This window comes from Streptopelia decaocto (genome assembly GCF_964273445.1).
Source record: "Streptopelia decaocto genome assembly, chromosome: 1".
Classification (NCBI taxonomy): Eukaryota; Metazoa; Chordata; class Aves; order Columbiformes; family Columbidae; genus Streptopelia; species Streptopelia decaocto.
In genome coordinates, this window is record NC_138663.1 from 15,543,014 (window position 1) to 15,552,688 (window position 9,675).

General features: G+C 43.0%; 1 long non-coding RNA gene across 1 annotated transcript; it reads right to left on the reverse strand.

The window, feature by feature from the left end:
- Positions 1-5,679: 5,679 nt before the first annotated feature.
- Positions 5,680-9,218, reverse strand: LOC309450019. Its single transcript, XR_014186037.1, has 3 exons — positions 9,104-9,218; positions 5,911-6,024; positions 5,680-5,720 (listed from the first exon to the last, which is right to left on the reverse strand). It is a non-coding gene; the product is annotated as an uncharacterized lncRNA (long non-coding RNA).
- Between the last annotated feature and the right edge of the window lie 457 nt (positions 9,219-9,675).

Consider the following 9,675-nt stretch of genomic DNA (forward strand, 5'->3'; position numbering starts at 1 on the left):
TAGGGCATGTGCACAGAGAGAGCAAATGTGCTTTTTCTACTACTTCCAAACACTGGAGTATTTACTTCATCGCTTTAATAATACTCTGGTTACACCATTTCTAGCCTGTGTTTTTTTCCTGAGTTTTAAAAGGAAAAACACTCCCTGAAGTCCCATGAATATCACCATGTAGTTGGTACCAGGTTGGCAGGGACAGCGTCCATCTGCAGTGCTTGCTGTTCATGTGGGCCATGCTGAAACCTTTACAGCTTACATGCCTGTGTCAGGTTTTATTCTCATTTGGTATCCCAGTGTTATGAATACTTTGATTTATATTCCCCAACCATTCACTTCAGACTTGGTCCCTTCTAGTGTTCTCCTCTGCTCTGTCCCTTCCACACCACCCACTTCTTTTCTCATCTTCCTTCTCATCTAGGCAACTCTGTGTGTCTAAAACAAATTTCCAAACATCTAGGGTTTTGCATGGATGGACTGTTTAAAAATAGATATTAATTTTATTGTTTTGATTAAATCCTGTCTATCGATATAAGGTAAACAAAGTGATATTTACCCAACTGCAGTTGGCTTATATTGGATTTGCTCCAGCTAAACCCAAGTCATCGTTTGCTCATTTACCCTTAATTTTGCAAGGTAACATTATCATAGGGAACAACCAAAGCCAGATGTGGCATTGCAAAGCTATTACCTCCCAGCTCTGAACTCAGAGACTTTGTATTTGACATCTGTCCACACTCACAAGCTACATACAAATGCAATTTTCTCCACTTCCCACACCAGTTCATCTTCTAAAATTATTTAATAACACCCAAGTGTTCACAATTATAAAGCAAGTTCAATGTGCTTGGTATTGAGTCTGCTTTATATGAAAACATATGAACCGAAGTCAGTGTGTTTCCTCACAAGAAAATTTCGCTGATTTAATGCAATCAGTTTAGCAACCCAGCTTGTGAAATGGGTCGCACTTCTTTACAGTTGTCCTCAGACTGAACAGTAACAAACGTGAGGCTTCAGGAAGGAGCAGCTACTGGTCAAACCCACCCTTGCAAATACAAGCAGGCCCTGGCTGTGACTCCACCCTCCAGCCTGGATGACAGCTCCTCAGGGGTTTCATCCTCGAGTACCCTCATGGAAAGGTGGCTCGTGTGTATATTGAGCAATGACTCAGCTGAAGCCTCCTGAAACCCATGGTGGTGAAGCAACACATTGCTGGGTAAATCAGCCTTCCTCTGGCGGTTCCTCCAGCAGCCCCCAGGACCTTCATGGAAGGCTTCTTTGGCTTACGTGTTGCTGTTGTGTCCTGCTGCCAAAGGATACAGCAGAGCAAACTGCCGTGCCTGAAGAAGTCTGGTCCTCTGCTGGGGCAAGGAATGATTTCAGAGCCCTGACTATGGTGCCATACACCCAGATGTGTGTCTTGCTCTTGTTGGTCTTGATGCTCCTCAGAACTTGAAAGCAGGAGGAAAATCCACAGGCAGCCTCTGGAAGCACATTCCTGCTTCCTATCAAAGCTGCTTCTTATGTTCACCACCCATCTGCATGTTAACATTTCAGCTAGTTTTGCTTGTTCTTCTCTGTGAAATTTCACCACTTTGTTTAATTGCAAAAGTCAACCACTATATTCAAGAGATGAATTACCCTATTGCCATAAGAAAGTTTGACATTTAGTAGCTTAGAAGATATTTATGACCGAAGCAGTTCTTTTGAAATGCAACATTCATTTGTAGAAATTCCCCATTGGGGGAAGAAAAATCAATGACACATAGAAGGTGCTAAAGCCCTAAAAAAAATAGGATCTTAACTGTTCCTTAAAATGGTGAAATGTACACAAACGATAAAAAACGGTTCAGAATGTTAACCAGTTTAGTCCTGGAGCAATGCAAGCATTTTAAGACAGATTTACAGTGCACTGAAAATCTGATTATGTAAACTATCATAAATGAATTCAGTGTGTTAGAAGCCAACACTAAATCTTCAGCTGTTTACTGGAAAAAAAGAAAAAAGGGAATAGGGGACTATACATTAAAATGAAGATTGGTTTTGGAAAGCCTAGCGTAAATGAAATATGCTGACATAATGGGTAAGCAGAAAGAAAGAAACCATAAAATTAACAATTGTCAGCTCTTGCTCCAGGATTATGACTATAAACTAGAGAATGACATTAATGGTAAAGCTAGTCCTTGAGATGAACTGCAAAAGTTTTGACAGAGCTTGTCAAAACTTTCCAGGTTCCTGGTTCAAAATCCATGCTGCAATTATGCCTGGCCATTAAAACTAATGGAGGCAATCCTGAAAAATCCCATGACCAAGCTCCTGCCTTTTCTGTCAAGATGGAGCCCTGCAGGGCACGATTTCAGGGGCCAGCAAGATTTGGGGGCCAGTAAGGATTTGGGGGCCTCCTGCACCGCACTGCTCTCACCCAACACCTCATTTTTTCTCACGCACAGCCTCAGCCAACCAAAATATTTTGTGAGTCTTATCGCATTGTACAATGTTGTTTTGATGCTCTTGGAAAGTGCTTTGCTAGCAGGCAGAAGCGGGAGTGGGGAGGAGGGCATCTCAGGCCTGGTCACTGGCCAGAGCTGGGAGTTTTTGTTTCTATCAGCAGGAAAACTCCAGTTTATGGCTATCTTATTTTCTGGGACTGTGTCAGACACTGAGGAAGACATGAAAAAGGTTTTATTTCAGAGCATGAAGGTGGATAACAAATAAAAGAAGATTGGGTTATGGAGCATCTTGTTCTGGATATGGCTTTTAATGGTTTAGGAGAAAGGAAGCCTACATAAAATATGTTTCTAAAATGGCACTCAAAAAAATTCATCACAAATAACTAAGATGTACGAGTAGTTATGCATAACACCTTTCTGATGCCCTCTTGGTCAAAACCAGCATGGCCATAAATTGGTGTGGGATGGTGTATTTTGGAAGTGGCGTCACTGAGTGTGAATCTGGCTGTTCTGCTCAGCAGGGCAGCGTCCATAAGGGCTCGCCGCGCTCAGGGTGGTCCCTTGCAGAAATTCCATCAGGTGAGGTTTTTAGGGTTTCCTCGGTGAATATACCTATTATTTGGTTTGGTCCAACACTTCACAGCAAAGTTATTGTGAATTCTGTAGGACTTTTATTTTCTCTTTTTTACCTACCTATCTAGGCTGCACTTTTAAAAACTGCATTTAAATTGCCTTAATCCTTTAAATCTGTTTTCATTAAAATTCATTATAATCCTGAAAGGGCTTATATGTGATTCAATAAAAATTTGTTGTTAAAAATGTTTTTTTTTGTTGTTGCTAGGTCCTTCCTTTTCTATCTCTTCCTCCCCAGAAGGAGTTTTTAGCAAAAATGTTTAACGTCACAGTTTTACTTAAAAAGTAGCCAATGGCATTAGAGTTGAGATTAGATATGATCCTTTTTACTGGATGTATAAATCAAAATAAATGAATTTTAAAGCCTCTGGGAAACCACCCAAAGGAGCATTTCAAATACTGGAAAAAACCACCATATTATATACTGTGTCTTGTGAAACTAGGTATGCAAACCATAGGTTAGCAAATAAATAATTATTTTTTTAGAAGATGGCATCAGCACTGGTGGGCACCCAGCTCAACACATGGACTCCCACGTGTGCTGCCTGTGGTGCTGGGCTGATGTGCCAAAGTGGAAAACAGAGCAAAGCAGAAAGTCAAATCAGTTGCCAGTCAGCTCACAGGACAGTTTCCAAGGGTCCTGCCACCACCCTGTGCTATCTCCTGCCACCACAGGGGACAGCAGCTCCTGCCACCTGAAGAATGGGTGTCCCATGTCCCCAGGGAATGCCAGGCATTTGTGTCCTTGACATGCCTGTCTTTTTCCCCTTTCACACAGTAATGGGAATAGCCTCAGCACCGGAGGACTAGCACAGCGGTATCAGTCCAACACCTCCACAGAGCCTTTCCAAGATGACTTGAGGCTGAAAAGTGTCCAGCTTATTCTTACTCAAGTATACATTTTTATTTTATATTACTTTAGACTAGAAGCCTGGGTTGATTTAGAGGAGGAGGGGAGGGAAAGGCTGTCAAGGCCTTTTATCTCTACAGAAGTATTACAGGCATGAAAGAATCACATTTTGTTCTGTATTTTTCATTCAATACCCCCCTATACTGATGAGATCTGCCCAAATACTGTCTATGCAGCAAAAAAAATAAAAGGAAAAGCAGTAAGTCAGGTAGAGAAGGGTGGGAGACTACATCTGGATGACTGAGCAGCTTATTTCATCAGATCTCTAAATGCATGTGCACTTGTTTCTGACTCACCTGGGTCAGGGTTCATCACCCGTCACCGCAGGTTATCTGCAGCACAGCCATCGATTCTGAAGCGTGTCATGCAGGCTGTCTCCGGAGTCAGCAGGGGAACAGGCACTTTTGTAACGTGACTCACCTCGTGTTAATGCTGATATTTAACTTAGTCAAGGTGAATTGGGCCCTATTTCCATCCATTGACTAAAAGGGTGCATAGAGCGACCTGCTCTGACACAGGCAGCTGTGCTATTGGCATCCGCAGTGAGGTGGGATCCTGTAACTGAGTCATTTAATCTGCCTTAAAACATGATCGTGGGATTGATTTCCTTAGATCTTCCTATTCACACAGAGCAAAACTCAAAGAGGAAAGAAACAAGAAGGAATTGTTTCCTTGCTGGTGTGACTTGGTACCCCAGAGATGAGTCACTCCCATCTTTCTCCAATAGCTGGGACACGGGTCGATGGATAACTCACTTCACTGTCAGCACACAGACACATCCATTAGCCACGGTGACGAAGTCATGAAACCTCCATTTCTATTGTGGGTGTATCATTATAGTAAGAGAAAAATCTGAGTCACGGATGTAATTCAACCTCCCTTCAGGTATGTGACACATAAGGTGTTCATCAGTCAAAGGAATAGAAAATACTGATATTATCACTGTTCAGTATTGGTGAATCAGACAATGAAGTTTCTTGGATGTGGCATATATAGAGAATATGTGGTTTGAAAAGTGTATGGGGCAGCATATTAGTGCTTGATCTTTCACAGTCCTTTTTGCAGAAAGATAAATGTGTCTGTTATTACATCCCTACTACTTTTAAGTGGGTTCTTCCAGACAGTCTCTAGCATTGCAGATTTTCTTCCTCTAAACAGATATCAAAATACCTCAGGGTATGAAAGTACACATTTACGATACATGCACAGCCTTTCCTAACCAGGTACCATGTAATTATTTAGTGTGTAAGCGGAGTGCAATTCTACTAGAGGAACATCAATATCTGCAAAAATCCAGTTCAGAATTAAATTTCTACCTAAAGATGCTTTAAGAAGGGTATTTAATTTTCTTTCTTATTCTAGTGCAATTAGTGGAAAGATGCAGGGTTGTTTAAATACCTTATCTAAACATTTCTGTCTCCTCATAAATCATTGTGATTTGGGTAAAACCCTTTTGATGCTTTGAGTAACATCTGACATTCACCAGTCAAGAAGAAGGAGCAGTTAAATGACCCTTTATTTGGGAAAGGCTCATTGGAAAAGGCTACAGCTGACATATGGACCTGGCGTCAGTGCCAGGCAGGAGCTGCACCATCGAGCCACCACATTTCCTAGGAAAACAGCTGCAATGAAGACCTCCCCGGCACTGGGACTGGCAACATCATCCACATCCTTGGGAAATGCTGGAAAACACCAGTAAACAGGAGCAGGAAAAACCACAAACACAGGCAGGGCTGGAAAAAGACATAGAAAGAAATAAGCTTGTATCAATGTGACTTATTCTTGGTCAAAGCCTGTGAGCTGCTGCTTCACACCTGAGTTTCTTCTCCTCAGCACAGTCCAACAGTTAGCATTTTATTCAGCCTTTTAATGACTTTGATCTGACCTGTACCAGATCTTCCTTCCCTTTCTTTTAACACTTACTTCTTTTCCAGTCTTCTGCAGCTTCACAAATCCTCCAAGATACTGTCAGCTCCTTGCTGGAGCGCAAGCAGGGCTGAGAAGCTCTGGGTGATGAATACGGGGAGCCATGCAGGTCTGTAGAAACACAATGCAGAGATGGTCCAAGGTCATTTTACAGACTTAGCTCCGATCCAGTTGGATGTATTTTGGACTCATGTTGGACAGGGCTTTTTAGCTAGACATAACAGTGGGCTTGACATGACCCATACTGCTTTCCTCACACTGCACCTAAGTCAGTGATTCTCCTGGAGCTTGACACAGATACAGATGTACACAACTCACATCCAGCTGGACTTTCTGAAAGAAGGCCATACCTTTGTCCTGAATAGAAGTTGTTGGACTATTTCCAGGCCAAATCTGACCCTGGAATCTACAACGTTTTATTAATAGGTTGCTCATGCTAATGAGCCATGTCAGACCCTAGCTATCTCTGCATCTGTGGCACAGATAATCTCCAAACTGGATAATTCAACCGCAGATGCCTGAGAGCAAGTTTTAGCTGCAAACACTTCTCTGATTGATTCGGTCATATCCCTAAGTACTCAAGGGTGATTTTCATTAGACCCAGCCAAGCTGAAAACATCTAATTGAAGGAGTTCTCCCTAATCTGTTCCTTCTCTTCTAGTCTGGGTTCTTCCCTTTTTGACACTGCTATTAATTGCATTGAACATCTGATAGCAATTAATCTTTTTAGTGAAGGTGGACACAGGAAAAGAAGTATTAAGTAACTTGAGTAATCACAGAAGTCCTGCTGGAATGAGGACTCATTCTCAAAGGGATGGTTGCATTGGTCAGATCTACCAGTCTTTGTAAAAGTAAGCTGATATTTGCTGTGAAAATGCATCCTTCCTTCTCGGTGATTACTTCTCGGAAAGAGGAAGCCTAAGCACCCCTTTGCCAAAGCAGTAGAGGAGCATGGGACTGTCTGCACAAACCATCACTGAAGTCTGAAAAGGAAGAAGCACACATAGAAAACAAGCAATGGATAGCCATGAAATCCTGAGCTCACTGTCTCTTCGGATTATGCTTTCACCCACAGGTGGAGCAGAAAGCAAAAAGCAGCAGGCGTTAGAAAGAAAAAGCAGCTATAAACTCAATGCAAACTCAGTTTTTGGTACCTTCTCTGCCTCCCACTCTCATCTCCTGTGTGCTGTCTGCTGGTCTTCAGCCCATTCAGCTGTGACAGCACAACTGCTTGCAGGACTGGATTAGAGACCTGATCCAATTAAAAAAAAAAAAAAAAAAAAATCATGCCAAGAAATGTCAGTTCCATGATGGGAACGAATGATTGTGAGAATAATTGAAACCAGCATTGCCACTGAACATGTTGCGTTAGGAAACCACAGCCCCGGCTCCATGGCCAGCCTGGCCAGGCTGTGCTGCTTTGTTCTGATTTACAAATGAATCCGCTGTTAGAAGCTGGAAGTCCTCTTTCCTGGGATTTTGTTTTATTTAGTTAGTTTGAAATAGCTAAATACTGATGTCTTCCAGTCACAACAGATATTGTGGCTGTCTTATTCAGTGCCCACGATTGTCATCTTTTGTCATGAAAATGAAATTCAAAGACAGAAAATGCTGTTAAAAATGTCTGAGAGGTGAAAGTATGTATCAGCAGTTGCAGAGTGCAGAACATTAAGGAAGGTTCCAATTACAGCAAAACGAAGCCTTACAAACCCACCAAAGTCACAAGAAAAGCTATACTTAAATAAATAAATAAATAGATAGATAGATAAATAGCTTCTCTTTGGCAAAACTATGCACATCTGCACTCCAGAGGAGGTGTGTGCCCACCCACAGCATGAGGGCTGAACCTGCTGCCAGCGAGGCTTGCAGGGCAAAGTACACGTCTTATGTGTTCTTGTGCTCCCAATTAGAAGTGTAAAAGGGTGGAGTTGCTCCTGCTCTTTCTGAGTCTTTTCTTCTTGTCTGTAGCAGAGGTTGAAATTTTCAGGCTACACCGACACCACTATGTTTAACAGCACCAGGAACATCTCTCAGCGCTCCCCATCCTTTACATCACAAAATTTTTAGCACAGGTCTTGGCACATTCTGACCTGTGCCAAGTAGGTCTCTCCCGCATTTTCTGGGGAGGGTTCAGGAGCACCATGGGCCAAGAACTGCTCCCAGCACCAGTTTCCATGTGGCCACCTTCTTTTGGAAAGTAAGACAGTTTAATGCTACAGAAGCAGGCTGCTCCTTGCCAGCTGGCTTCAGTGCCAGGGAATGGCCCCAGGCATGTTTAATTTGCTAGTATAGACACAGCTTCAGTTTCTTTGTGCTGTGGTTCCTCTCTCATTCACTTGTGCTCTAAAACCTTTTGGTAACAGTTTGCTTGAGAGCTGATAGGTATTTTAGATGTGCAATGTATGGACTAAGCAGAATCCATTGTTTTATTTTCCTAGAATGAGTCCACTGTTAATATTCAAGTGACTTGAGGCTTTACAGCTACCTCCTGCAGAGCTGGGATAACTGCTAGCAACCAAGCTGAATCTTTAGATTAGGCAAGAGGCAAATCCTCCATTTGCAAATGCTTCTCTTTATCTTGTACTAAAGGTCCAGAAATTACCTGAGCTGGGACTTTGTGGAAGAAACCGAGCATTTCCTGGCAACTCAAAGCACAATGGCAAGTCATGATCTTAATTTGCTAACCCTGTTCTGGTTTAGGGAGTTGCCCTAATGAAACTGTTGTCTGACGAGGAGAAGCAGGAGTCAGCCCCTAATGTCCTATAATTTCTGTGCTGATGGACTCTGCCTACATTTTGCCCTCAATTCCCCAACAGGAATGCTGCACAGCGTACTCAAACCAGCTGCATGTTGGAGAGCCAGGCAAATACTAATGCCCAATTTAACATGCAGCTCATGTGCCTTTAAATAGGAGCGAGAGCCGAGCCAAGCCATCCACTGCAGCAATTTCTGGACATATGTGCGGATCCCCCCTCCCCTCCTGAGCCCTCCCAGCCCGCAGCTGCGAGCGCAGACGAGCCGTGCGGAGGGGCCGTGGATTGGTGCGGCCGCCTGTCATCTCACAGTCACCCCACCGACGTCTCCGCCGCGCTGTTGACTTGATCCCGTTTGTAGCCAATATAATTATAACGTGGAGAATCAACAACTGTTAACGATTTAGGTTAAATGTAATTTAATGCCCTGAGATTACCGCACTTAGATGAGATTTTTGCTTCACGTGAACCATGCAGAGAATGTGAAGAGCCTGCATACTTCTGCTAAAGTAGTCCTGGACAAAGGAAAGATTGACACTGGTTTCCTCAGACTCTATTAAATGCTTCAGCAACTTTGGCATGAGTTTCTAATCTGTCATTGCTCTTGAAATTCCACATGCGAGAACAGGATCTGTCTGAGAGCAGAGGTTCAAAATCCATTCTTCTGAGGGGGTGGGGGTATCCATATATCTTAAAGAAGGAGAGCTCAAAATCCCTGATTGTCTCTAAGGGTTTGCTTGGTCCCTTGAAGAGGCTGTGTCTAATATTTCACTCGCAGTGCCATTATATCCATAAATTGCAGAAGCGAGCATGAAATGTTGCTGTTATAAGGTCTAAGAAGTAGTCACACAAGTCTAGAAACTCCAAAAGTTCATCGCAGGGTACTTTTGTGCTACTGGGACGGCTGCCAAGCAGGGCATGCAGATTGCTGTTGCTGAGAATTGGATGACAAAAAAATGAACGGGACTGCTCGACACAGCAGAAACTCCCCCAGAGCACCCGGAGAGGT